We start from the raw sequence: 27,881 nt of genomic DNA, 5'->3' as shown, positions 1-27,881 counted from the left end.
AAAAAAAAAATGGAACCTCGAGGGTTGAGATAAGGGCAGTTTACTGGGACAACACAAAAAAAAAGAGAAGTTACAACATCAACAACGGTACTAATAAAAGAATATAGAAAAGGAGTGATGCACAGTGCAACTGCTCACCACCCGGAACCCGACACTCCGCCACTTCCCCCACCGAAAGTCGAGAGAGAGCTCCCCCCGGCCCGCTCCCCATTTATATACTGAGCATGATGTCACATGCTATGGAATAGCTCTTTGGCTAGTTCAGGTCAGCTGCCCTGGCTGTGCCCCCCCCACCTCCCAGGTTCCTGTAAAAATTAACTCTATCCCAGCTGAACCCAGGACAGATGTCCCAGACAAAGCCCTGTCCAGCAGCATGTCCTGAATTAAAGCAATAAAGTTGAGTGCATTAATGAAGATTTGAGCTACCCGATGAAGGCAGGATCCTTGGAAGAACTGTCAACTGAAATGAATAGGGTTATATTATTATTATATAATTTTTGTTATTATGCTTCTAGGAATTACACGTAAATCTTTTATACTCAAAGGTGACATTTAATGAGTGTATCTTACTTGACAAAATTCCTTTACAGGATGATGTTTGATTAACATATTTTTGTCTAATAAGAATAGTACAGCTAATCTCCGTGTTAATTTGAATAAGGCTGTTGTTTTTGAACAGTAGTTTCTTTGTATTTTGGTTTAGAAGTTACGACCTTTTCTTGCATTGCTTCTCATAAGCACCTCTAAACGGATGTTTAGATACATTATTTGAGCAATTTTCGTCTTGTGGTACCTTTACCTACTTATTGTCATGCTGTTAGGTGATTGGGGATTATTTTTTAGGAACTATTTCTGTCACTTAGCAGCCCTCAGTGTCTTCAAAAACCTTTGTTTATTTAGCTCCTAAGTAATTTTCTTCTTCAGAATGGTAGTACAAATTACAGATATAGCAGTGTTGATAGCATCACTGATACAAGGTACTTGTTGTGTATGTAGCCCACAACACAAAAGAATACAGAATACAAAAGCCCAGAATACAAAAGTTGGGAGGAAGGAGTGGCTGAGTGGGACTCCTATGGCTGGCAATTCCTGTAAGCCTGGAACTCCCTGTTGTTGCTGTTTAGGGGGGGTCTGCCTTCAGTGCAGCAAAACTGAAGACCAACCCAGGTGAATCCTGATGTAGTAGGTGGAAACTGCTGGGTTTGGCTTGGGAGGAGGGACTGTGACCTGAACACAGCTCCCCAGGGCATGATGCCCTTCCCCCCACCGTGCCCTGGTGATGGGGGGGGTGGGTGTTTTGATGACTCAAAATGCACGTATCACTTCCAAAAAGGCAAGGAACTCAATCCAGTGTTGACCAGGGATATGGTCAGAGATACAACCAGAGATCCAAGGCAGGGCAGGGGCTCGGCTTTGCTTTCCCACCCTCATCCCTTCGTGCCCATCCCGTGGGCCTGGCCACGTCCAACGCCACAGGCTGCTCTGCACACAGCAGGCTGTCTGCCCCCGGGTCTCTCCCGGGCACCGCGAGGCACCGCGGGAGTCCTCCCTTGGCGCTGGGAGTTCAGACCACTCTCCTGGGCGTGGGAAGCACAGCAGAATCACTGCCACAACTCTCTGTCCTCCTTGCAGACCCTGCGAGCCATGGACACCATGCTGGAGACGATGGTGCGCAGCTGTTCTGCCACCAGAGTCAGCGAGGAGCTGCAGAGTATCTTTCAGGTCTGGCATGTGAAAGGGGGGGCTTCACAGGGGCTGTTCCTCACCCTGGGGAGAAGGGGGTGTCCACTCTTGAGTGCATGGTCCTCACCCCAGTGCCATGCAGAGAGAGCACGCTGCAGGGAGGCTGCCCACCTCCCTTGGTAACCAGGGGCTGCCCAGCAGGCTCTTCTGGAGCACAGTGCCTGCAGAGGGTGGCATCTGCCTTCCTGCCCGGCCACAAGGTTGGCCCGGGGGATTTGTCCCAAGCCCGCGAGGGACCCTAGGGGCAGGAACCCCGCTACAGGCTTTGCTCGAGATCCCAGGCAGCCTTGACGGGCTGTGAGAGTCCAGCCCGGGAGCCGAGCAGTGCTGCTTCTGCTGGAGGCCATGTCTGCTCCCAGGGCACACCAGCAGCTTCTCTCTTCCCAGATGCTGCTGAACTTCACCAACTCTGAGAGAGCAGCTGTGCGGGAGAGGGCCGTGGGGAGGATTACGATTCTGAGCCTTTTGCTGTCCAAGAATCCCACACTGAAGGTGAGGAGCCAGGCACCCTCCAGCCAGGCCATCTCCCCCTCCCTGCACACCAGAGCAGCCTGCAGCTCTGCCCACGCGGGGCTGCTGCCCAGCTAGCTGCTTTGGGAGCCGCGGCCGGCACGGCCCTGCAAAGCCCTGACTCACCGGGGATCCGGCCCTGGGCGCACTCTTGGGTTCAGGGCTTTGGCACCAGCTGCCTGCCCTCAACCCTTCTGCTGTTCTGCCTCCCTCGCCCAGGCTTGGCACCGCTTTGGACAAGACCCGTACGGCCCTCTCTGCTATGGAGACGTCCAGATCCCAATGCTGGGACAGCTGCTGGGACGTCTCCTCCTTTTCCGCTCTTCCAAGGAACAAATAAGCTGTGCCGCTTCTGATGCTGTTTATTTGCTCCATGTATTCATGCATAAACAAAAAAGTAAGGGGAGTTGTGGTGGGCTTCGTCCCTCTGCACGCAGACATCTGCTTCTCCTCCTGACCTCCTTTGCCCCTCACAGCTGCTCCCCGTAGCATCCCAGCTGTCGTTTTGCTGCAGAACCTGAGCGCTCTCCTGAAGTCCAGGACCTCTTCTCCGCTGCTCTCCTTCCTCCCTAGTTTCAGGATCTTGAAGCCCGCTGTTTTGCAGTCCCCACAGCCAAAGCCACCATTGATTGCCATGTCCCAAAGCCACGTCTGCCCTGTTAGTGAAGAGCTGATCCATCTGTGCACCACCACGGCTGGCCCCTCCAGTGCCTGGAGCAAGAAGCTGTTCCTGACACCCTCCAGAAACCTCCTTGACCGCTTCTGTCCTGCCATCTTGCAAGCAGCTCTGAGGGCCGTTCGGTAAGCTTGCTGGCAAAGCTGCTGTGTCTTACTGACTCTTCTGTGTCCCTCCCCGCTGTTTAGGCAGGTCAACGCTAAAGGCTAAAGCACCGCGGCTCCGTTGGGAAGACGAGATCACCTCCTTGCTGCGTGTGACCGCCATCAAAGACATGGTAATGAGCTTCCCCCTTGCCGGGACTCTTGTCCCTGCCGTCAGCCGGGGACTTGTGTCAGCAAAGGCATCCAGAATCGGCGGGGCTGGCATGGCCTCACTGGCCCTGGTGAGAGGGCTCCTGCTGTCCCCGAGCAGGGACCATGCGAGGGCTGCACTCCAGTGTCCCACCAGCAGCAGCTCCAGCCCTCCTGGCCACCAGCAAGCCCTGCTTCTCTGGAGGGCCAGCACACTGTGCCCAGGAGCCCAACCCTCCCCCCTCACCCTGGGGGCCCTCTCTTCTCGTCCTCCCCCACCCAGTGACTGCAGCCCCTGCGGCCAGCTTTCCTGCGGGCACTGCTGCCAGCCAGCACTGCCGGCCATCTCTCGCCAGGGCCGCTCGCACTTGCCCAGCGAAGCAGCACCGTCAGGGCACTCGGTGTGACGCGTCTTCGCTCCCTTCCTTCCTCCCATAGTCCTTTGCAAAATACCTCACATCTTCTGAGAGGGCAGACATCGTCCTTGTGGCCATCGAGGCGATGAGAGACTCCAGCATCCGTGAGAAGGAGGCGGCAAGAAAAGTGCTGCACGAGGTCATGAGAGACCCTGACTTCTGGCTGGCGGATGTAAGTGGCCTGTGGCCGCACTGCCCTGCCCTTCAGCCCTGTCAGGCCTTGTTCCTCCCTCCATCCCTCCCTCCCAAACCCAGGTGTCTCGGGCACCGCAAGCCACCGGAAGGCAGCAGAGAGGGATGGGAAGGGCAGCGGAGGAAATGGCTGCACTCCAGTGCCAGCACCATCCTCACCTGTGTCCTCCTCTCCAGGTACCAAAGATCATGAGCTGCATCCACAGAAACCTGGGATGCATCAACACGGAGTCAGCCCGGCAGAGCGTGGAGTCACTACTTCTCCTGATGAGCGACTGCTACCCCATCCAAGTGGTCACGAGCCTGCTGAAGTTCTCTCCGTCAGCAGACAGGTACTGGCCCTGACAGCCCTGAGGGCTTCTTCCCCATGGGGAGAGGGGCCCGGAGACTCTCTGGCTGCCAGACCCAAGGAATACTGCAGGACACCCCGAGGAGCAGGGCCCTCCATCCCACCACGCCTTCCAGCCCTGGTGGGTCGGCCAGGCCCGCAGCAGCCAAAGCTGGCCAAGCCAGCCCAGAGCCCTGCCACCACGCTCCTCCCAGCCCCACGGGGAACACCGCCTCAGCCTTCTGCTGCTGGCCCAGGGCATCCCAGCCGAGGGGTAGGGTCTGCCTTATGCGGGGCTGACCCAGGCCATGCTGCTGTGGCCGAGGCAGCCCTGCTGACAGAGCGCTCTGGCTTGCAGCACCGGCACGGCCGTGTGGGAGGCGATGTTGTCCACGCCCCGGACTTTGGAGGTGGTCTTCAAGGAGCAACTCGGCAAACTCCAGGGCATGGAATCACACAGCCCGGTCACCTCGGCCGCGGAGGACGCCTGCACCCCTCACTTGGCTGTGAGTTACCGGAAAGGGTCTTGATCACCTTCAACGAGCCCTGCAGGCTCTGCCAGGATCTCACAGCTGTGTTGTTTCAGCCGATGGCCTCCAGTGAGATCCAGTCAGAGGATTCTGGTGATGAGTCCCACATTGAGAGCTACCAGGGGCATCCAAGCCTGCGGACGGTCTCCCTGTTGCTCGAAAGCCTCATCACGCTGTCGGAGAGACCTGACTTGGTGAGCAGGGCATCATAAAGGGGAGCCATGTTGGCAGCCAGGCGCTGGGGCAGCGGGTAAGGCTGTCGCTTGGCCTTGGCTGGGAGTCGGGTGGTGGGGTGACTGCTCCAAATGCCCTCCCTGCCATGGTGGGGCCTGGTGGCTGCCTGGGGAGCTTTCCAGGCACAGAGGGTTACCAAGCCATCTGTCCCTTCGGGCCTGTGGCAAAAGGGGGTGGCTGAGCAGGGGGCAGGGAGCCTTTGCTTTCCTGCCCTCCCCGACCTAGCCCTGCTCTCCCGCGTCCCCAGCAGCGTGCCCACGGCCACCACCTACCAGGAGGCTGCCACAGAGACTCCTGTGCCGCCACCTGCCAGGAAGCCAGACAGGAGGCTGGAGCTCAGCGACCAGAGCATTCTCGCCAGGGTGGTCGCGGACCGTTTCACAAAGAGGAAACTCTGTCTTTCATACAGGCAGGAAAAATACAGGTCCTCCAGCCACACATCGCGGAGGTGTTCCACAACGGCAACACAGATATCAAGATGAAGGTCCTGATGGTCTTCAGAAACGTGATGGGTCACCTGAAGAGGACGGAGGCCAGCGCCATGGCTCTGCAGCTGGCGGAGGAGCTCCTACCCCTCTTTGATGACGTAAGGCTGATGTGGGAGCCTGAACCCTGCAGATGGGCACCCTGCAATGACAGCTGCCCTTCAGCCCAGCCCTGTGAGCAGCACTCACGGCAGGGACTTCTCTCCTTTCTCCCTCGGGCTCTTGTGGGATGGCTTCTGGGTTCTGCAGCCCAGCATGGCTTCCGCCGACAGGCTGATGACCCCGGGCGACCTGAGTCCCCTGTGCTGGGGCCCAGCCTGGCCCCTGTGCAAAGCACCTGTGGGCCAAGAGCTGCTCTCAGAGCCCCGAGGGCTCCCCAGCTGCGCTGCCAGGCAGGACCACAGATTGCCACAGCTCCTGTGCGCAGAGCCCTCCCCCAGAGCATCTCCCCACACACCTGCCCTCGGGCTAATGCTCACAGTAAGCAGGCAGTGGCTGTTTCTCAAGTCCCCCTCCCCTTCTCCCTACCAGGAGTCCAGCCAGATGAGAGAGCTCTCCATCAGCCTCTTCCGAGATGTGATGCAGACTGTGGTGGGGAATGACAAGAGGAGGATGAAGAAGAAAGTGCGAAGGGGCCTTCTCCCGCTCTTCTTTCACATGTGTGATGAGACCGACAGCGTGGCCAAGGTAGAGATTCCAAAGCTGGCCGGCGACACAGGGAAAGGCGTGCTGACCCCCCGGGCACCAGGGCCAAGAGCTGCTGGCACGCGGACTCTGGGAGCGTGTGTCATCTCGGGGTCCGACTGACCGAGTCGCTGAGGGCAGGGCAGGGCAGGACTCCCCTCCGTCCCTGCACCGCTTCCACCGCTGCCCTCCTCATCCCCCAGTGCCTCTTGCTGCAGAGGCAGAAGGGGAGGTGGGATCCACTCCCAGCCACGCTCCCTCCACTCAGCCCTCCTCCTAAGGCTGTCCCTTAGGCAGGGTCCCTGCAGAACCAGCGTGAGCAGGGGCAGAGAAGCTGGCATGGACATTTCCCTGCTCCGGCAGGGCTCAGCAGCAGCCCGTGGCCCGAGGCATGAATACGCACGTCCCTACAGGCTTCCCTGCTGTCCCTGCAGGTGTCAGAGGCCAGAGGTTTTCAGCCTCGATCCCTGTCCCCCAGGGCTGTGCCCAGGACACCCCCAGATGTTTGGGCCAGGGCATGTCCCAGCTTCCCAAGGGCAGGATCACCCCAGGAGCAAAGCCCAAGGGCAGGATCACCCCAGGAGCAAAGCCCAGAGGAGGGGGACGCCAGCTCTCCTTCCCCAGACCGTGGTGCCATCTCCCAGCTTCTGCTGCTCTCCAGGTCTCTGGGGAAGCCCTCATCACCACCGCAGAGCTCCTCAAGTGGAAAGAGCTCAAACACCTGGTGCAGACACAGCAGACATGGAGGATTGGAGAGTGCTTGGTGAGGACAAGCCCCAGGGCCTGGGGACCCTGGCCCGTCTGCGCCTTGCAGTGGGACGGAGGGGGTCTCAGCACCCCTTGGACCCCTCTGCCTGTGGCGCTCTCTCAAACTCACTCCCGCAGAGCTCCTGGCTGGGAGACGGGAATGGCCGGGGGGGGACGGGGAACGAGGGCTGCCGGGAGGAGGGACTGCTCCGGCCAACTGGGGAGGCTCTGTGACATGCCGGTACCCTTGTGCCCTCTCGCTCTCTCTCTCCAGCTGGTGCAGGACAGGAGCAGGGCGGAAGAATACTTGAGCCAGAGCCTGCCATACCTGGGGGACGCTCAGGCCACCTTGCGAGAGGTGGCCGTGAGGTTCATCGGTGAGCCACAGCCCCCGGGGTCCCTCTTTTGGCAGAGCCCCAGCTGCCCCGCGTGGGGCCTTGGCCTCCTTCTCCCACCCCTGCCCACGCAGGTGGGCTTGGTGGCCGCCTTGCGCAGTCCCACCCCCCTCGGCTACTGGTCTTCCCTGGGCTCAGCCCTGGCGAGGGGGAGGAGGGCGTGCAAGCCCAGGCGGCAGGGCTGGGGCTGTGCTGCTGGGAGCATGCTGGGGAGCGGGAGGTCTGACGACGCTCTGTGCCTAGGGCTTGCTGCGCGGCCCCTGAGGGACCAAAGCAGGGAGAAGCTGGCTGAGATCTGCAGGGGTGAGTAGGGAGCGTGGTCTGGAGGGGATGCCCGGGCGTCTCTGCAGACACGGGGGGTCATCTCGGCTCTGTTTCTTTCGGTTGCAGCTCTTCAGCCCATGCAAGAAGACAGCGAACCCGCCATCTGTTCCCTGGCACTTCAGACCGCCCTCATCCTGAACTCTCCAAGGGTGCAGCGGACACGGGGACGCAGCCTGCGAGCATTGTGCTGCGGGTGCTGCTGAGCCAGGCAGAGGTGCAGCTTTCCTCGGGAAAGCGGCTGTATTTTAATAAAGCTGGAACAACAAGCCCAAACCCACAGTGTCCTTCAGCTGTGTCGCGTGCTGAGCAGACAGCGTCATCCCTGGCCTGTCCCGCTGCCTGCAGGACAGCTCGCCCCTCGGCACGCCCTGGCCCCAGGCTTGTTTTACAAGTTTACCCCTCGACGGGTCTTTCCCCAGAAGAAGCCACCTTTGTTCACCCCCTGGGGAAGTCTTTTCCTTAGGGAGGCAGAGGGCAAAGGGGAAATGGCAGCCCCCGAAGGAATCGGGATTGCCCGGAGAGCTGCCTGACGCCCACGCTTGCCAGCAGCCCTCCAGAAGTTCTCCTTCGCTTCAGTCCCAGAGTCCTTCCCCACGCACAGCACCCTGGGGCGCGGGGATGCTGCTTTGAACGACGGCCCCGGGTCGCAGCCCCATCTCACGGCCCTGCAGCAACCCTCCTCACGCTCCCACTCCCACAGCTCAGCCGAGACCCAAGAGGAGAAGCAGAGGTGTGCCGCAGGGGCCTGCAGTCCCCTCCGTCACGCAGCGAGGGTAGGGCGCAGGAAGGGTGCGCCCAGCTCCGGCCATCCTGTGGCTCTCCAGGCATCCCAGCGAGGCCCCAGCATCTGCTGTTGCTGCTTCGCCACTTCCCCGCCCCATGGTGGACTCAGGAGGGTTTCCAGGCAGAGTCCAGACGTGATAAGGGGGCAACTGCGGGGGGACTAGCGGACAAACAGAGTGCCTCCGTCACCATGAATGCCTCACAAGTGGTCCTCTGGAGACCAGGGGGCTCCTAAGAAGGCTGGACGAGCAGCAGAAGGCTCTGGGGCATCACAAAGACCTATGGAGGAGTGCCGAGGGGACTGAAGTGGTGTATTGTAGAGCCTAGGGGACCAGGCCCCCAGTCCAGTGGGGCTTCTTAGGGTGCTAGAGGTCCCGCAGAGGGGCCTGGGGGGCAATGAAGGCCTCAGGAGGGATCCTAAGAGGCCTAGAGCGATCCTAAGACAGCGAGAGGGCAAACGGAGGAGTCCTGCGGTTGGAGTGTGCCCGAGAGCCCTCCACTGGCCCCAGTGAAGGCCAACGGTGGGCTTTTGTGTGCAATGAGGGCCAAGGGCCGGTTCCTGAGGCTCCAAGGGAGGGTGCAAGGAGGCTAAGAGAGGGCTGCTGCGGGGACCAGCGGGCAAACTGAGGCTTCTAGAGCACATCAGAAGGCGCACTGGGGTGCTGAGAGGTTCCGAGGGGGCAACCGTGTCAGGCTGAGGCAAGGCCAGGACAAGAGAGGGGTTCAGAGGGGACTCGTGGATATGAGGAGGCCTCTAGGCCTGAGGGGAGCGGAAAGGAAAAGGAACAAGTCTTGAGGGGACTCGTGGATATGAGGAGGCCTCTAGGCCTGAGGGGAGCGGAAGGGAAAAGGAACAAGTCTTGAGGGGACTCGTGGATATGAGGAGGCCTCTAGGCCTGAGGGGAGCGGAAGGGAAAAGGAACAAGTCTTGAGGGGATCCGATGGCAAAAAGAGAGCCACCCCATCTTGAATTCCCAAGACAGCTACTCCTCACCCACCTCTTTCCCGTCCTGCTCCCACATCTCCCCATCTGCCCTCAACCAGGCAGCCCGGACACGCGCAGCCAGCCAGCTCGGGCGGACCAGAGCTCTGAAGGTGCCTGAGCGTGGTCACGCCGCGCCGCGGCTCCATGGTACCTCTCGGGCTGTAAGAGACGGGGCAGAGAGGGGCTGTTCCAGGGTCCCTTGGGCTTCCTGGGGGTTCCTTGCACTGCCTCCGTGGAAGAGACACGCTGAGACAACAGCACTGGGACTACAGCTCCTGGCACGTCCTGTGGACCAACATGGCCGCACAACAGGCCTGTACCAGAAGATGACAGCTCCCGGCAGGCCCCGCAAGGCAACACGACTGCCCAGAAGTGCCATGCTGGGAGACTACAGCTCCCAGCATGGCGAGGACAGAGTTTGTATGGCCCTGGGTGCCATCCTCCCCCCTTCACCCCCACAGAGGCTGAAGCGCAGCCCTGCCACACCGGCCCAGGGCTCCTCCACCCCGGCGGTACCACACAGCCATCCCCCGGGGGCAGCTCGAGGTCCCACAGAGGGGTCTGGGGTGCAATGAAGGCCACGGGAGGGGTCCTGAGTGGACCAGCGCTGGAAGAGATTTCCGGAGGGCAGGAAAGGCTGTAATTGTGAGAGGGTGTTCTCCATCACAGTCACGGACCAGACCGAGGAAGAAACCAGTGAGGCGGGAATCTCCGTTTCTGGGAGCTTCCAATTCATACAAGGGCAAACTCAGCGGAGGAAGTTTAATTTTCTTTTTCCTCTTTTCTGCATGAGCTCTTCCTGTTTGGTGGGAGGAAGAGAAGAGTTGAGACGACAAAAACTATGATTTCTGTGAAGCTTGAGTGAATCTTACACACTTTATGGCGTCGAGGGGAAGTGGGAGCGCTCTGCACTGCACCGAAAGGAAAGGGGTGTCCTGGGGGCACGCCGGAGTGTCTGAACATGGGGCTCTGGGACACGCCGGAGGGCAACAGGGAGGTCCCGAGGGGACGTGAGGGCGAAGGGGGTCTGGAGGCACCCCGAGGGCCCCCAGGTGCCCAGGGCTGCGCCGGCCCCATGCCCCCCCCAGGGGACGCCCTGCCCTCCCTGCCCAGGCAGCGGGTCACAGTGGCACCCTTTGTGACAGCGCACTGCACCACGTGATCAGCACAGCTGCGGCCCCCAGCCCACAGTGTCCGGCAGGACGGTGACGGGACAGGGCAGGAGCACGGAGCCGGCGAGGAGCCCCCGAGCACAGCCCACGTCTTTCCCCGCCGTCCCCGGCAGCCCCGGTGAGGCCGAGGCATTTCGCTGAAGCTTCCCCCTTGCCCAGCCCTACCCCTTCCCTCCATCCCGCAGGATGGCGCAGAGACCCCCCAGCAGCCCCAGGGTGGCCTGGGAGGAGGACGGGGCTCCCCAGGAGAGCAGGTCTCCACCGGAGCCCGACGAGCTGTGCATGGTCCAGCCGCTGCTGACTGGTGAGTGAGGTGCCCTGACGCTCTGGGCAGGGCTGGGGCCAGCGACCGCACCCTGCTCGATGCCAGGATCGCCGTTTCCCCGGCATGCTGGCAGCGCGGGTCCCACGGGTGGTGGGCGTGATGCTGCCTGAATGACTCAGGCAGCTGGGAGCTGGCCCCAGCACAGCCTCTCCCAAGGAGGGAGAGAGCAGAGGGGACCCCGCTCCTGCTCCGGGGCACGGGCAGAGAGAGGCAGCTGGGCTGGCAGCAGGCGGCGATGCTGTGGGATGGGGACCTTTCCTGCCTATCTGCAAGCCAGTTCCTCAGCCCGGTGCACTGGGGGCTTTCCCCGCCGCGCTGTGCTCCAGCATCACAGAAGCCTGTCTGCCCTGCACTCTCCGGCCCTGACACACATGGGAAGACTGCGCCAGGGGACCGGGCACGAAGCTGCAAGGAGGGCAGAGCTCCTTCCTCTGCTCTCTCCTGCCGCCAGACTCTCGCTACAGCCCTCCCTGCTCTCCTCCTTTATTAGGTATCAGCCAGTTACCCATGTACGAAGAGGAACAGGAAATCGTGGACTTCATCCAGGCCTTTGTCAGCAGCCCGGAAAAGGTAACCGTGGCCATTTCGAACACGGCTGTGCTGGCGTCGGCTGACAGGGGCTCTGCTGCCGGGCTGCTGGCGGTGTGCTGGCTGGGCAGAGCTGCTTCTCCCAGGCCTCCCGCACGGCACTGCACCCCCAGTGCTCCGGTCCCACTGGCCATGTGTCCCCAACTCTCACGCTCCCTGTTGGTCTCTCTGTCCCCCGGCTGCCAGGATGAGGGCCAGAAGATTAAGTTCCTGAGGGCCATTTGCAACCTGTGCAAAAGCACCAGGTACTATACCTTGTCACAGCGCCTGGATGTCTTCTGCCACAGATACGAGCTGGTAGAGAATATCAAGGTGAGGGGACACCCGGCAGATCTGGGAAAGGTGGCAAGGGCCCCCCCGGCACCACCGGCACCCCCTGAGGACAGCCCTTGGTCAGGGCTTGGGTCTGGTGGCACTGGGTGCTGGCAGCTGCCAGGTCCCATCCCGGTTGTGCTCTGCAGGTGCTGCTGGAAGAGGAGCCCAGGGACCGGCTGTGCGGGGCAGTGCGGCAGCAAGCCATGCTTGCCATCGCCGAATTGAGGTACCTGCCCATCCCTCCTGGGGACCCCTGCCCCAGAGGTCTGTGTCCACCTGCCTGGAGGCACTGCTCCCACCATCAGTGTCCACCTGGCCCCTCTCTCTCTTTGCAGCTCAGTGCCGACAGTGCTGGAGGGCAAAGAGAACATCCTCCTACACACCTGCTTCACGAGCGTCTTCCTGCTTCCTCCAGAAGAGGAAATGAGGAGCCTGGAGACTTGCCTCTATTTTCAGGTAAGGGCTGGGTGAGCCCCAGGAGCCCCCAGTCCCTCTGGGCTGTTCCCTGGCCACCCCGTGCTGCGATACGACCAGAGATCCAAGGCAGGGCAGGGGCTCGGCTTTGCTTTCCCACCCTCATCCCTTCGTGCCCTTCCCATGGGCCTGGCCACGTCCAACGCCACAGGCTGCTCTGCACACAGCAGGCTGTCTGCCCCCGGGTCTCTCCCGGACACCGCGAGGCACCGCGGGAGTCCTCCCTTGGCGCTGGGAGTTCAGACCACTCTCCTGGGCGTGGGAGGGACAGCAGAATCACTGCCACAACTCTCTGTTCTCCTTGCAGACCCTGCGAGCCATGGACACCATGCTGGAGACGATGGTGCGCAGCTGTTCTGCCACCAGAGTCAGCGAGGAGCTGCAGAGTATCTTTCAGGTCTGGCATGTGAAAGGGGGGGCTTCACAGGGGCTGTTCCTCACCCTGGGGAGAAGGGGGTGTCCACTCTTGAGTGCATGGTCCTCACCCCAGTGCCATGCAGAGAGAGCACGCTGCAGGGAGGCTGCCCACCTCCCTTGGTAACCAGGGGCTGCCCAGCAGGCTCTTCTGGAGCACAGTGCCTGCAGAGGGTGGCATCTGCCTTCCTGCCCGGCCACAAGGTTGGCCCGGGGGATTTGTTTTTTCAACACGAGTTTTACACAAGACAGTTTTCCACACCGCAGTTGTTTCCCGACACGTTTTCCACACCGCAGTTGTTTCCCGACACGTTTTCCACACCGCAGTTGTTTCCCGACACGTTTTCCACACCGCAGTTGTTTCCCGACACGTTTTCCACACCGCAGTTGTTTCCCGACACGTTTTCCACACCGCAGTTGTTTCCCGACACGTTTTCCACACCGCAGTTGTTTCCCGACACGTTTTCCACACCGCAGTTGTTTCCCGACACGTTTTCCACACCGCAGTTGTTTCCCGACACGTTTTCCACACCGCAGTTGTTTCCCGACACGTTTTCCACACCGCAGTTGTTTCCCGACACGTTTTCCACACCGCAGTTGTTTCCCGACACGTTTTCCACACCGCAGTTGTTTCCCGACACGTTTTCCACACCGCAGTTGTTTCCCGACACGTTTTCCACACCGCAGTTGTTTCCCGACACGTTTTCCACACCGCAGTTGTTTCCCGACACGTTTTCCACACCGCAGTTGTTTCCCGACACGTTTTCCACACCGCAGTTGTTTCCCGACACGTTTTCCACACCGCAGTTGTTTCCCGACACGTTTTCCACACCGCAGTTGTTTCCCGACACGTTTTCCACACCGCAGTTGTTTCCCGACACGTTTTCCACACCGCAGTTGTTTCCCGACACGTTTTCCACACCGCAGTTGTTTCCCGACACGTTTTCCACACCGCAGTTGTTTCCCGACACGTTTTCCACACCGCAGTTGTTTCCCGACACGTTTTCCACACCGCAGTTGTTTCCCGACACGTTTTCCACACCGCAGTTGTTTCCCGACACGTTTTCCACACCGCAGTTGTTTCCCGACACGTTTTCCACACCGCAGTTGTTTCCCGACACGTTTTCCACACCGCAGTTGTTTCCCGACACGTTTTCCACACCGCAGTTGTTTCCCGACACGTTTTCCACACCGCAGTTGTTTCCCGACACGTTTTCCACACCGCAGTTGTTTCCCGACACGTTTTCCACACCGCAGTTGTTTCCCGACACGTTTTCCACACCGCAGTTGTTTCCCGACACGTTTTCCACACCGCAGTTGTTTCCCGACACGTTTTCCACACCGCAGTTGTTTCCCGACACGTTTTCCACACCGCAGTTGTTTCCCGACACGTTTTCCACACCGCAGTTGTTTCCCGACACGTTTTCCACACCGCAGTTGTTTCCCGACACGTTTTCCACACCGCAGTTGTTTCCCGACACGTTTTCCACACCGCAGTTGTTTCCCGACACGTTTTCCACACCGCAGTTGTTTCCCGACACGTTTTCCACACCGCAGTTGTTTCCCGACACGTTTTCCACACCGCAGTTGTTTCCCGACACGTTTTCCACACCGCAGTTGTTTCCCGACACGTTTTCCACACCGCAGTTGTTTCCCGACACGTTTTCCACACCGCAGTTGTTTCCCGACACGTTTTCCACACCGCAGTTGTTTCCCGACACGTTTTCCACACCGCAGTTGTTTCCCGACACGTTTTCCACACCGCAGTTGTTTCCCGACACGTTTTCCACACCGCAGTTGTTTCCCGACACGTTTTCCACACCGCAGTTGTTTCCCGACACGTTTTCCACACCGCAGTTGTTTCCCGACACGTTTTCCACACCGCAGTTGTTTCCCGACACGTTTTCCACACCGCAGTTGTTTCCCGACACGTTTTCCACACCGCAGTTGTTTCCCGACACGTTTTCCACACCGCAGTTGTTTCCCGACACGTTTTCCACACCGCAGTTGTTTCCCGACACGTTTTCCACACCGCAGTTGTTTCCCGACACGTTTTCCACACCGCAGTTGTTTCCCGACACGTTTTCCACACCGCAGTTGTTTCCCGACACGTTTTCCACACCGCAGTTGTTTCCCGACACGTTTTCCACACCGCAGTTGTTTCCCGACACGTTTTCCACAACGCAGTTGTTTCCCGACACGTTTTCCACAACGCAGTTGTTTCCCGACACATTTATTTTACAACGCAGTTATTTCCAACACAACTGCCCCATCATACTTCGATATACAACACCAACCCAGCCCACAACCACCTCACCTTCTCAGACTGCTCATCGGCCTGCGGCTTCGCCCCTCCAAGGCTGCGTGCGCCACCTGCAAAAACCAAAGCAGAAGACGCATGCCGAGACACCGCCCGAAACCTCAGCCCGCCCGCACCGATTCCCATCTCCCTCTCCTTTACCTTGGCCGCTCAACCACCCCACCTCTGCCATCGACAGCTTGCCACGTTGAAGCCTCCATCCCACCTGCAAAAAACAAATAACAAGGGATGCTGCCAACTTCACCAACAATACACCACCTCCAAAGGAACCGTTGCTTCAACCCAGTAGTCACGGCTCAACTTGGCATGTCACCTCCGGTGCCGACAGCCCGCTCCGCTCATTCCTTCGCACCTTCAAAATATAAAAAAAGTAAAAGCCCTATCACCTAATCATAGAGCCACCGGCCGCATCTTCCCTCTGACTCCACTCACAGACCCACCTCCTTACGGTGCTCCGCTGCCTTTCCCCGTCGCTCTCTGGCACGCATCTTGTCCCTCCGCACCTAAAAAAAAAAAAAAAACATATTGAACAAGTCACCTGGATGCAGAGCAAGAGCTTAACAACTCCAGAGGTCTTGATTCCATCTACAAAGACCATCTGGAGTCCAACTACAGCCTGCCATTTAAAAAGAAAACAAAACAAAAAAAAACCAAAAACACGCCAACCAAAAAAAAACCAGGGCAAAACTTTAAGCCCATCACGTGCAAGACTTAACACCTTAGAGATTCAAATCCGCTTCACTACCCCTCAACAACCCCTGCCACACGGCTCCAATCGTCTCCGTAAAACACTATCGGCACGGCTGTCCACACAGCCCGCTGACGCCTACTCGAGCTGAGATGACTGTACGACCCTCGCCTAAACAGTCTAGGCACATCGTTTCACCCAGACTCTTATCGCTGTTCCACCTACCCGACTCTACATGCCCAGGCAGAGCAGCTCCAAGCCAAACACACCCATGCGCAGAACCTCGCCACGTGGAACGCTACCAACGAGGCAATTCAAAGAGAGAGAAAACTCTCAGCAAAAAGAATGACCCCCGGACGGGAGGCGCCGTCGGGCAAGACGACCTATGGGGCCACCACCGTGAGGCCAGGAGGCTCTACGGCAGACCCCGAGGAGTCAAACGTAACACCCCATTACAAGACGGCACTGTCAAAACCCAGATGACGGATGTGCCAGAAGCCTGGCGTCAAGACCTAAGGACGTCAGGATGCGGGGAAGAAGTCCCAGTCCGAGAAAATGGACAGCTAGAGAGCGGGGCTGCCGACGCAGCCCGGAAGAAGGCCGCAAAAGAGGACCGACCGGAACCCGCCCAGAACGATCCACGCTTTAGAGCTCCGAACACAAGAAAAGAAGCACCCGATTAGCACCGGGCCGATGAGTACGGGCATTCGAGACCCTAGGGACGGCGCCCGAAGCGCATGCCACGCTCCTCCGGCGCAAAGCGCGACGAGGACATCGAGACCTGAGGAAGGTCGAAGGCACAGAAGACAGACTACGCAAACTACACACCACTGCAGACACAGGCTGGAACTGCCCTGCCCGGCACACGCAGGTCTCGCGCTGAAAAGCAACCCGCTCCCTTTGCCTGCCTAAAGGGAACTGCTTTGGGACAGCCCTCTCTCCTGCTCTAACTTTAAAACCCCTCCCTGCAATTCCCAGCTTCGTCCCTTCCTCCCAGCCTCTCCCCAGCCCTGGTCCCTCAGCGTAGCTTTCAGAGGGCCGAGGGGCTGAGTCCATCCTCCACAAAAACCACACAGGCTAACCGGGATGTTCCTCAAGGTGACACATTGGTCTTCAACATCTGCAATAGAACAAGCACAGAAAAAAAATAAACCAGAAAAGGGAGTAAGCATCCCGCCAGCCAATGCCAACTACTTCCCCAACTCCCTCCTCCTCACAAGCGCCACCGTGTTCACTTCCCCGCTCATTCCAGAATCAGACCCTGCAGCCATCGTCACTCGTGGTACCTAAGGTACCAAGACACACCAAATTAGCATGGCACTCATGAGAAGTCATCGGCCCCACGCTCCTCCTCGCTAATCCACAGCTCTCCTCAAACGCTCATCCAATTCAAAGATAGCCCACACAGCGCCTCCGAAACAGAAGGTAAATGCTTAACCGAGCAGCCACATAATACTTTGCTGTTCAACACTGACCCGACCGACAACTGCGTCACCTTCTCGGACCGCTCACTGGCATGCAGCTTTGCAGGAGACCTTATAGCAGACTTCATGGTATGTAAAGGGTGCCTATAAGAAACCTGCAGAGGCTCTTTTTACAAGGGTGTACAGCAATAGGACAAGGTGGTAACAACTTTAGTCCTAAAGAGGGTACATTTAGTTTAGGTGTTAGGAAGAAGTTTCTCACTATGGGTGGCGAGGCACTGGAACGGGTTGCCCAGAGAACCTGCGGATGCACCCTCCCTGGAAGCATTCGAGACCAGGTCAGATGGGGCTTTGAGCAACCTGGTCTTGCAGAAGGTGTCCCTACCCATTGCTGGGGGGGTTGGAACCAGAGGATCTTTATGGTCCCTTCCAACCCAAACCATTCTATGACATCCAAATTCAACTGCAAAACTCATCTGAGAAAGGCTGGTGAACCCTCCTCCCTTTCCCCATCAGTCCCAAAACTTTAGAAACCCCTTTTCTTCTTCTCAACTGTCAGGAGAGCAACCCCACTGCTTCCTGACACCTCCTGCCCTCCATTTGCACCCCTGAACCCCCTTCAGTGGCTACTCCTCAGGAGCCGCTCTTCTGAGCCACATCCCAAATTCTGGGGGCACCTCCTAACCTACAACTTCCCAGAGACTCTGAGCTCTGCCACACGTCCACAAAATAAAGTTAAGTCCTAAGGCTTATAATCCACGAGGGGCCTGCCACAAGCTGCAAAGGTTCTAGGGACAACATGGCATTCTGTGGGCAATGAGGAAAGGCAACGAGGCATCCCAGGGCCTGAAAGGCACTGTGCCTCCTGGCCCTTCTGCTTTCTTCAGAAATACTAAAACTCCATATACAGATGCATATAAGACGCTCACCCTAACCCCTGCTAAACAATGTCACCATCAGTCCTGTTAAGAGAGATATCAGCAACTTACACAGCATACAGCAGAACTGGTGAAAAAAACAAGGTTCCGTTTTCAATAAAGTTGGGAATTCCAGGAAAACACAATGCATGAAGAATTAAAAAAAAAAAAAAAAGCATACTATTAAACCCTCTTTCTACCCCTGAACACTCAAAACAAAATTACTGACCTGAAAAAAAGAGAGGAAAAAAAAAAGCTGCATACAAGTGTTACTTTCTACTACACATGCTGCTGAACCTTGACTGGTCCTGAAGCTCTTACCTCAGGCAGACACCTCTTCCCAAAGGGCTGAGCCAGCTCAAAAGCTGCAAAGGACTCAAGGAAGAGCTGAGCACCAACACCAGAGAAACCCAGGAGCACAATGAACTCCCTCAGCAGAGGCTGTGGCTCAAATACCCTAACCCTCCGCCCACCACCCTTAGCACAATCACCTGGGAAAGGGGAAGGGCAAACCACCAGAAGTTATGAAGTCAGCTGGAGGAGCAGCAGCACTGTTCTCACCTGCCTTAAATTTACAGCAAGCAAAGCCCTGAACAGAGAAAGTAACCCCTGCAGGAAATGACACTACTTGCTCCTGTACTACAGCTACACCTATTGCATCAGCGATGTGACCGGGTAGAGAATTAAACTTAATTTTTCTGGGGTGTAGATAGAAAACAATAGATGTCCTTCTAAACTATGTAAGAAACTAGCTCATTAAATGCAATGACAATGTTGTTATCAAAATTGATGTGCTTTAGTTTCCTATAAAAAAGCCAAAACACTCTGGGGTTATGCTTCATTTCTAGCAAGACTGTGCATACCACCTAACTTCTACCAGAACTACCTTCTGGATAGGAATGAATCAAAAAGCAGAATTAGATCCCTTAAGAATTCCATCTCCAAAATATCTCTGGTTGCAAAATAAATTATTTACTGTGAATAGCCAATGATTCAGAGTCCCCCTGAGCGTGTCTCCAACTGACTCCCTTAACAGAGGTACAAGAGTCCCAAAGCGCAAAAGACACCAAAAAAACATGGAAATACACGGCGGGGACCAGGCAGCAGCCATGCCCCACAGGGACAGGCTGGGGGGGTGGGGCAACAACGCCCCCTGCAGTCATGCAGCAAAGGGTCGGCAGCAGCCACGCCCCCCGCAGTTTACGTGGGGACAGCAGCCACAAACGACACCAAGAAAACATGGAACTTCAGGGATACACGGTGGGTGGGGGGAAGGGGGTGACGCCCCCACCAATCGGCATGGGAAAAAACTCGCATGGAAGGTGGGTCAGATGGATAGTTTGGGGTGGAAAGATATGTGCGCAAGAACATGCACAGGCTGGGGGGGGCATGCATGAGGTTTACCTTCACCAGGGGCTCCACCCACGTAATCCACAGTAGGTAAACTCGTCTGGGATAATCTGCAACAGCAATTCCACTCTGGGTTCTTGACCCAACACCAGATAATCCACACTGCCTGCCCCATGGAGGGGGTGCTTCCCACAGGATGGGGCATCTGCTGAGCATCACCACACCCTTACGACAACACATCTGAAAAATTAAAATCACAAACTGTATTTCAGCATATTAAAAAAATAACACCAAATGAGTAGAAGAATTCCAGCAAAGGGAGAGGCTAGCAGGTGCCCTAATTAGGACTCGAGCTAAACAGGTCAGCTCACAATACAACACATCCTTTAGAAGGTAGACTGATGAAAACTGGTTTGCTGCTAGATAACTGTATAAGTGAGATTTGATAAATGATCATATATTAACATTATGGTTGAAACAGTAGACAACGGGTAGCTGGGGACATAATTACAAAAGTGTAGTCAAGTGATTAACTAGTAATTATTCATAAGTTTTGCAGTTCTTTGCTCTTATGACTAGATGGTCCTGTACACGAGATGAGAACAATGCTGAAACTGACCACATGTGATTGAAACTGCATTAAGCTTCAAGATCAAAGAACAAGGACAAGAATAAAGACTTCAAGGACAGCCAACAGGAACTTCAAATGGGTCGGTGGTCGTAAAAGCAGCCCTTTGCCTCAAATGGATCCTTCATTGCGCGTGATAGGATGTAGGCAGTACTAAGATAATCAGTTGCAATCATTTTTATGTATATGTATACTAATCTGATTAATATGCAATCAGTTATTCTATATAACCTGTTTGTGCTAAAGCTGTGGTATGCACACTAGGTGGAAATATCCCCCGTGCATCCAGCGCTGCAATAAAGAATGCCTGCTTTCTAAAACTCCAAAACAAGTCTCAGAGAGTTTCTTCGACCGGCTTTTCAGTATCAGAGAGGTGCAATTGCAACAAAATGAGTCCAAAGGGGGCTTGCAGAGCTAAAAGTGTGCTGCAGGGAAAATCTAAGACCTCGGGAGACATTGTGACAGTAGCAGAGGGCTTCTGAGAGGGACAGGCAAAAGAAGGCTCGAGGCCATGATGAAGAAGTCCAGAAGGGATTTGAACAGACTACAGATGTCCTCAGGGGACTAGGGACTGAACAGAGGTATGCTAGCTAGCATAGAGGACAACATGAGCATTCTGGAGATGAAAGATGGCATCAGGAAAGGTTCTCAGGGAGGGAGAAGGGTGCAAAGTGCACAACAGAGCCAAAAGAGGGCTGTGGGGCACAAGGATGGCCTCAGGAGGCATGATGATGGGAGAAGAAGGGTGCTGAGAGTGAAAGACAGAAGGCAGCTCTGGGACACAATGCAAAACTCAAGAAGGTGTCCCAGCAATGTACAGATGTCCTCAGGGGATGAGCGACAGAATGGAGACATCCAAGATGGCAGTGAATAAGGTAAGAGTGCTCTGGGGCACAATGAAAGCCTCGGGAAGAATTGTCTCTGAATACGAAAGAAACAAAGCCTGCTACAGAACTCAAGGATAGCGATGGAACAGAAGGATGCTCGCAGGAAGCATTGTGACAGAAATAGAGGGGTGCTGAGGTAGACAGAGACACAGAAGAAGGCTCGAGGGCACAAAGATACTCGGGAGGAGATTTGAACACGGTACAGGTATCATGAGGGAGACTGACCCACTGGAGGCAAGCGAGAGGGAAGAGAGGACAAAAAGACTGCTCTGAGGTAGAGGCAACGTTCTGACTAACCAAGGGGGGTGCAAATTACACCCAGAGATAAAAGCATGCCGAGGAGACCCTCTAAAGGCTGAGGATGAACCAAGAAAAGAGCCCCCCAAAAAATAAAAGTAGACATAGAAAGAAAATTTAAAAAAAATAAAAGGGTGCAAGGCACAGGAGAAAAAATTAAAAATAGGGACAGAAAACTACATAAAAGTAGACATAGAAAAGAAATTCAAGAAGGAAGGCATTAAAGGAGGAAAAAAATTTAAAAATAGGGACAACAAACTAAGTAAATGGAGACATAAAGAAAATTCTAAAATTGACAACCTACCCAACTGTTGTGGTTTAACCCCAGCCAGCAACTAAGCAGCCGCTCACTCACTCCCACCACCACCCAGTGGGTTAGGGGAGAGAATCGAGGGGAAAAAAAACAAAAGTAAAACTTGTGGGCTGATATAAAGACAGTTTAATAGGACAGAAACGAAGATAATAATAAAATAATTGGAGATAATAATATACAAAACATAATACTTGGAGATAATATACAAAACAAGTGATGTGCAATGCAATTGCTCACCGCTCACCTACCGATGCCCAGTTAGTTCCCAAGCAGTGATCTGGGGCCCCTGCTCCCCACCCCCAGCCAACTCCCCCCAGTTTATATACTGTGCATGACATCATAAGGTACGGAATATCCCTTTGGCCAGTTTAGGTCAGCTGTCCTGGCTGTGTCCCCTCCCAACTTCTTGTGCCCCTCCAGCCTTCTTGCTGGCTGGGCATGAGAAGCTGAAAAATACTTGACCTGTTTTAAATACTACTTAGCAACAACTGAAAACACCAGTGTGTTATTGTCGTGGTTTCAGCCCAGCCGGTAACAAAGGACCACGCAGCCGCTCGCTCACTCCTCCCGCCCCCTCCGGTGGGATAGGGAGGAGACGGAGGAGAGAAAAGAAAAAAAACCTGGAACCTCGAGGGTTGAGATAAGGGCAGTTTACTGGGACAAACAACAACGGTACTAATGAAAGAATGTACAAAAAGTGTGATGCACAGTGCAACTGCTCACCACCCGGAACACCACGCTCCGCCACTTCCCCCACCGAAAGTCCAGAGCGCTCCCCCCCGGCCCGCTCCCCATTTATATACCAAGCATGATGTCACATGGTATGGAATAGCTCCTTGGCTAGTTCAGGTCAGCTGCCCCGGCTATGCCCCCCCACCTCCCAGGTTCCTGTAAAAATTAACTCTATCCCAGCTGAACCCGGGACAGTTATCAACATTCTTCTCAAAATAAATCCAAACCATAACACTATACCAGCTACTAGAAAGAAAATTAACTCTGTCCCAGCCAAAATCAGGACACCAACAGACAAGAAAGAATTAAAAAGTAGGGACAGGAGGTAGATAAAAGCAGATGTAGAGAAAAAAAAAATTAAAGCGCAACAAGATTAAGAAAATAAAGGAAAAAAAAATGGGAACATCAAACTAAAACAAAATTTTAAAAGTGACAGCATTTTTAGATTACACAGCACAGACTAGAATAAAATATAAAGACAGTGAACTGGATAAAAGTAGATAAAAAAATAAAAGCAACAGGACACAGGAAATAAAAAAATAGGGTTAGACATCTTGATAAAAGTAGACATAGAAAATTTTAAAAGTCATAACATAGAGAACAGATAGGAAAAAAGGAAACAATAGAGACAGAAAAATACATAAAAGTGAACAAAGAAACAAAATTCAAAAGTGAAGGCATTAAGAGAGGAAAAAATTTTAAAATAGCAAAAACCCCTAAATAGACGGTGTGAGAGGCTGAAAGAGTTAATGTCTCAAACATCATGGTGGGGCAAGTTCTGCTTAACAACAAACTCTGCATAACAAGGAACCCTGCATAGCAAGGAACCACAGGGGAAAAGAAGCGGATCAGCACCCATCAGCAACAGGAGGGGAAGGGCATGCCAGAGGGTGCACAGCTCCCTGTTCTGATAATGCTGTTCTGATGTGCTGAGCAGGACAGCTCACCATGCATGGCAAAAGATCACATCTGCAGGGAAGGGGAAGTTACCCCCCAAACGACCCCCAAGTCCCAAAGGCTCACACACCACTCACTCATGACACCTAATTAACCTAACAAGTTGGAGTGCCTGCCCGAAGGAGGGGCAAGGACAATAAAAGCACACAAACTGAAGCCCCAGGTGTGCAAGCCCAGCAGGACTGGACCCCTCAGTTGACTGAACCAATGCTGCACCCAGGACTGGTGAAATCTTTCTCTTCTCTCTCTCTCTGTCTTGTTTCTCTCTTTCTTTGTCCTTTTCTATAATCCCTACATTTTATCCCTGTAAACATAAACCGTTGACCAAGTCTGGGACTAGGAGTGAATCCAGCTGCCCCAGGCTCCTCTGTGAGGAGTCTAGAAAGCAAAGGGGTCTGCTCTGAACCTCGTGACTCGACCGGAGGGCTCTCCTTCTTGTCTTCCCTGAACTGATCCCAAAATAAGCAAGGCCTGTAGTATATGTTTGGTGATGTAGGGTTAGCACAGGTTACACAGTTTACCGATGTAGTTTCATGCCAATTTTTGTGGTGAGCGAATGAAGTTGAGTTTTGCGAGTTAAAGGATCCCTAGTGTCGTTTCACTTTAATCCTGACCTGGGAATCGGCAAACCTGAGTTGTCATCCTGAGAAAGTGAGATGTGACAGACGAAGGCATAGAAAGAAAATTTTAAAAGCAACTGGGTATGGGACATACTAGAATGGATTAAAAAATAAAGACAGCAAACTGGCTAAAAATAGACGAGGAAAGAAAATTTAAAAGAGATGGGGTACAGGACAGACAGGAAAATTTAAAAAAAGGGAGTGACATCTCGATAAAAGTAGACATAGAACGGAAATTTTAAAAGTGACAAGATACAGTAAACAGGAAAAAATTAAAAATAGGGACAGAAAACAAGATAAAAGTACACCTAGAAAAAAAGATTTGAAAAGTAAAAGAATTATGAGAGAAAAAATTGAAAAATAGGGACAGTGAACTACATAAAAGTAGACATAGAAAATTTTAAAAGCAATGCAGTTCATGACAGACAGGAAAGAATTAAAAAATAGAAACAGCTACTGGATAAAAGACGACATAGAAAGACCATTTTAAAAGCACAGCATTAAGGAATTAAAGGGAAAAAAATAGGGACGGCAAACTAAAACAGACAGGAAATTTTAAAAGCAATGGAGTCTAAGACAAAGGAAAAAATTTAAAAATATCGATAGGCTGAAAAAGAGAGCGATACATAGAAAGTAAATTTTAAAAGTGATGCGGTATAGGACAGACAGGAAAGAATTAAAAACCAGTAATATGCAGCATCATAAAAGTAGACGTAGAAGGAAAATTTAAAAAGTGATGGGGTACAGGACAGGAAAGAATTAAAAAATAGGGACAGAACTGGTTAACAGAGATAGAAAATTTTAAAAAGTGATGGGAATAAGGAAAAATGGAAAAGAATGAAAAATAGGGACAGCGAACTAAAGAAATAAAGATGTAGAACCAAAATCTAAAAAGCAACAGGCTACAGGACAGACAAGAAAGTATTAAACAATAGCGACAGCACACTAAATAGAGAAATAGAAAGGAAATGTAGAAGTGATGGAGTGCAAGACAGCGGAAAAATTAAAAAACAAAGTGAACTGGATAAAAGGTGACACAGAAAGAAAATTGTAACAGTGACAGCATTAAAGAAAGGCTAGGAAAAAAAATAAAAAATAAGGATAGGGTGAATAATAGAGAGACACAGAGAAAGAAAATGTAAGAAGTGACAGGGTACACGACAGCCAGGAAAGAATCAAAAAGCTGTGATACACTGCTTGATAAAAGTAGACATAGAAGGAAAATTTAAAAAATTATGGCATACAGGACAGGAAAGATATTTAAAAATAGGGAGAGAAAAACAGATAAATAGAGATATGGAAAGAAAATTTTTAAAACAACGAGGTGCAAGACAGAGATGAAAAAACTAAAACTATATAGACAGTTGAACTGTATAAAACTAGCCATAGAAAGAAAATTTAAAAAGCAACTGCTTACAGGACATACAGGAAAGAATTAAAAAATAGGGACAGCAAACAAACAGACACAGAAAGAAAATGTTAAAAGTGAGATGCTACAGGACAGAGGATAAAATTAAAAAACAAAGACAGTGAATAGGTTAAAGTAGGCATAGAAAGCAAATTGGAAAAAAGTGACAGGTGTCATGGTTTAACCCCAGCTGGCAACTAAGCACCACCCAGCCACTTGCTCTCTGCCCCCCTGCAGTGGGATGGGGGAGAAAAAGCAGAAAAAAAGTAAAACTCACAGGTTGAGATAAAGCCAGTTTCATAGGCAAAGCAGAAGCCACGCGCACAAGCAAAGCAAGACAAGGAATTCATTCCTTGAAGCGTCCCGTCAGCAGGCGGGTGTTCAGCCATCTCCAGGAAAGCAGGGCTCCATCATGCGTAACGGTTACGTGGGAAGACAAACGCCATCGCGCTGAATGTCCCCCCTTCCTTCTCCTTCCCCCAGCTTTATATGCTGAGCATGACATCGTATGGTCTGGAACAGCCCTTGGGTCAGTTGGGGTCAGCTGTCCCAGCTGTGTCCCCTCCCAGCTCCTTGTTCAGCCCCAGCCTGCTCACTGGTGGGGCAGGGTGGGAAGCAGAACAGCCCTTGACTCTGAGCAAGCACTGCTCAGCAATAACAAAAACATCCCTGTGTTAGCAACACTGTTTTCAGCACAACTCCAAAACGCAGCCCCATCCTAGCTACTGGGAGGAAAATCAACTCTATCCCAGCCCAAACCAGCACAACAGGGTACATGACAGAGACAAAAGAATTAAAAAACAGGGACAGCTAACTAAACAGACAGACATAGGAAGAAAATTTAAAAGGTGATGGGCTACATGACAGACAGGAATAACTTAAAGACAGTGAATAGGTTAAAGTAGACATAGAAAGAAAAAGTAAAAAGCAACGGGGTACACAATAGTGAGGAAAGAATTAAAAAACAGTGATACACAGCTCGACAGAAGTAGACATAGAAGGAAAATTTAAGAAGTGATTGGGTACAGGGCAGAAAAAAATTTTAAAAATAGCCACAGTGAACTAAAACTGAGAAATATAAAGGAAATTTAAAAGTATCACAGGGGCACAGGACAGAGAGATAAAAAATAAAGACAGTAAACTGGATAAAAGTAGACATAGAAAGCAAATTTTCAAAGCAACAGGGTACACAACAGACAGGAAATAATTAAAAAATAGCAATAGGCAGCTTCATAAATGTAGATGTAGCATCGTGGTTTAACCCTGGCTGGCAACTAAGTACCATACAGCTGCTCACTTACTCCCTCCTACAGTGGGAAAGGGGGAGAATCGGGAGGGTAAACGTGAGAAACTCACGGGTTGATATAAAAAGTTTAATAATTAAAAAGACTTTTTTTTAAAAGTTGTAACAGAAAAAAAACCCCAGCAAATGAAAACATTTGCTTACCACCAACTGACCGATGCCCAGCCAGTCTCAAGCAACTGGGTACAGGACAAAGAGGGAAGAGTTAAAATATAGGGCCAGGGAGACAGAGAGGGGAAAACACAGAAATTAAATTTTAAAAGTAATGGGGTACAAGGCGGTGCAGAAAAAATAAAAAACAGGGAGAAGCAGCTGGTTAGAGAGAGGCATATTAAACATTTAAAAGGCAACAGGGTACTGGGCAGAGTGGACAGAAGAATAACAAGTTTTGAGGAGCCATACACATAGGTGGGCAGGCAGAGAGGGAGACGGAGGAAGGGAGGCAGAGGTGGGCCAGCATGTAGAGGAGAGGATGTGCGACTCACCACAGCTCCTGGTGCCGGCAGGAGACCTTCACCGCCCCGACGTTTCTCTCTCTGCCTCTGCCCCTTCCTCCTCCCCAGTGCCGGCTGCCTGACCCTCACCCACGCGGCAGCACGCAGCGGACACCTCCATGCTCCTCATCCACAAGGCTTCCTTGATACATGGCAGCTCACGCATGTAGCCGACAGAGGCCAGGAACAGCTCAGAGGGATCCTTCCTTGCCACAGGGACTGGCCATTCCTTGCTGCAGGCACCTACCAGCCAGACCCCCTTGCACTCCCTCCTCAGCCAGTTCCCCTGCCCAGGCAGCCCCCTTTACAGCTGGAGCCCCTTCACACAGCAGGGCCAGCCCCATCCTCAACCTCACTGGCCACACCTGGGGCCATCCCAGCCCCAGCTGGAGCCCATCAGGAACAGGGGCCGTTGCCAAAGCCCCACAGCATATTATCCCTGCCCCTGCACCTACCCACATCCAGGGACACAGAGGAGGCAGGAAAAATTTATTCATTAATGCATATAAGAAATCCTGGCAATGAGTTGGCTACAAGGCTCAGTGCCCAAAGGCAGCAGGATGGGGTGATAAAAGGGAAGAGTAAAGCAGGAGGAAGGACAGAGGGACACAGAGGTGCAAGACAGGGAGCCAGAAAATGGGATGCTGGGAACAAGAGAGGGACGAGAAGCAGGAAAACAGTGTAGAGAGAGAAGCGCAGAGAGACTGAGCAAAACAACAGGGATGGAGATGGAGGAATAAATAATAGGAAGTGGGGGAGAGAAGGGGAAGGGACTGGCAGGACAACAAGATAAAGACAGGACAAGGGACAGGGAAACATTCTCAAGTGATACGGGAGAAGAAACAGCAAGAACTAGAAAACAGAAACAGGGAGCCAGGTAGAGAGAAAATTTTCCAAAAGCAACAGCATACGAGAAACATAGGCAAGAAC

General features: G+C 53.5%; 3 long non-coding RNA genes across 3 annotated transcripts; 2 read left to right on the top strand and 1 right to left on the bottom strand.

The window, feature by feature from the left end:
* Positions 1-289: 289 nt before the first annotated feature.
* Positions 290-18,465, top strand: LOC128138151 (uncharacterized). Its single transcript, XR_008233966.1, has 2 exons — positions 290-346; positions 18,230-18,465. It is a non-coding gene; the product is annotated as an uncharacterized LOC128138151 (long non-coding RNA).
* On the top strand, positions 7,116-7,679 carry LOC128138149 (uncharacterized). Its single transcript, XR_008233964.1, has 3 exons — positions 7,116-7,215; positions 7,477-7,536; positions 7,624-7,679. It is a non-coding gene; the product is annotated as an uncharacterized LOC128138149 (long non-coding RNA).
* Positions 17,120-27,881, bottom strand: LOC128138148 (uncharacterized). The gene is made up of 3 exons (XR_008233963.1): positions 27,407-27,881; positions 26,602-26,636; positions 17,120-17,200 (listed from the first exon to the last, which is right to left on the bottom strand). It is a non-coding gene; the product is annotated as an uncharacterized LOC128138148 (long non-coding RNA).

The sequence above is a fragment of the Harpia harpyja genome (assembly GCF_026419915.1).
Source record: "Harpia harpyja isolate bHarHar1 chromosome W unlocalized genomic scaffold, bHarHar1 primary haplotype SUPER_W_unloc_3, whole genome shotgun sequence".
NCBI lineage: Eukaryota > Metazoa > Chordata > Aves > Accipitriformes > Accipitridae > Harpia > Harpia harpyja.
This window is presented reverse-complemented; position numbering and strand designations above follow the sequence as displayed.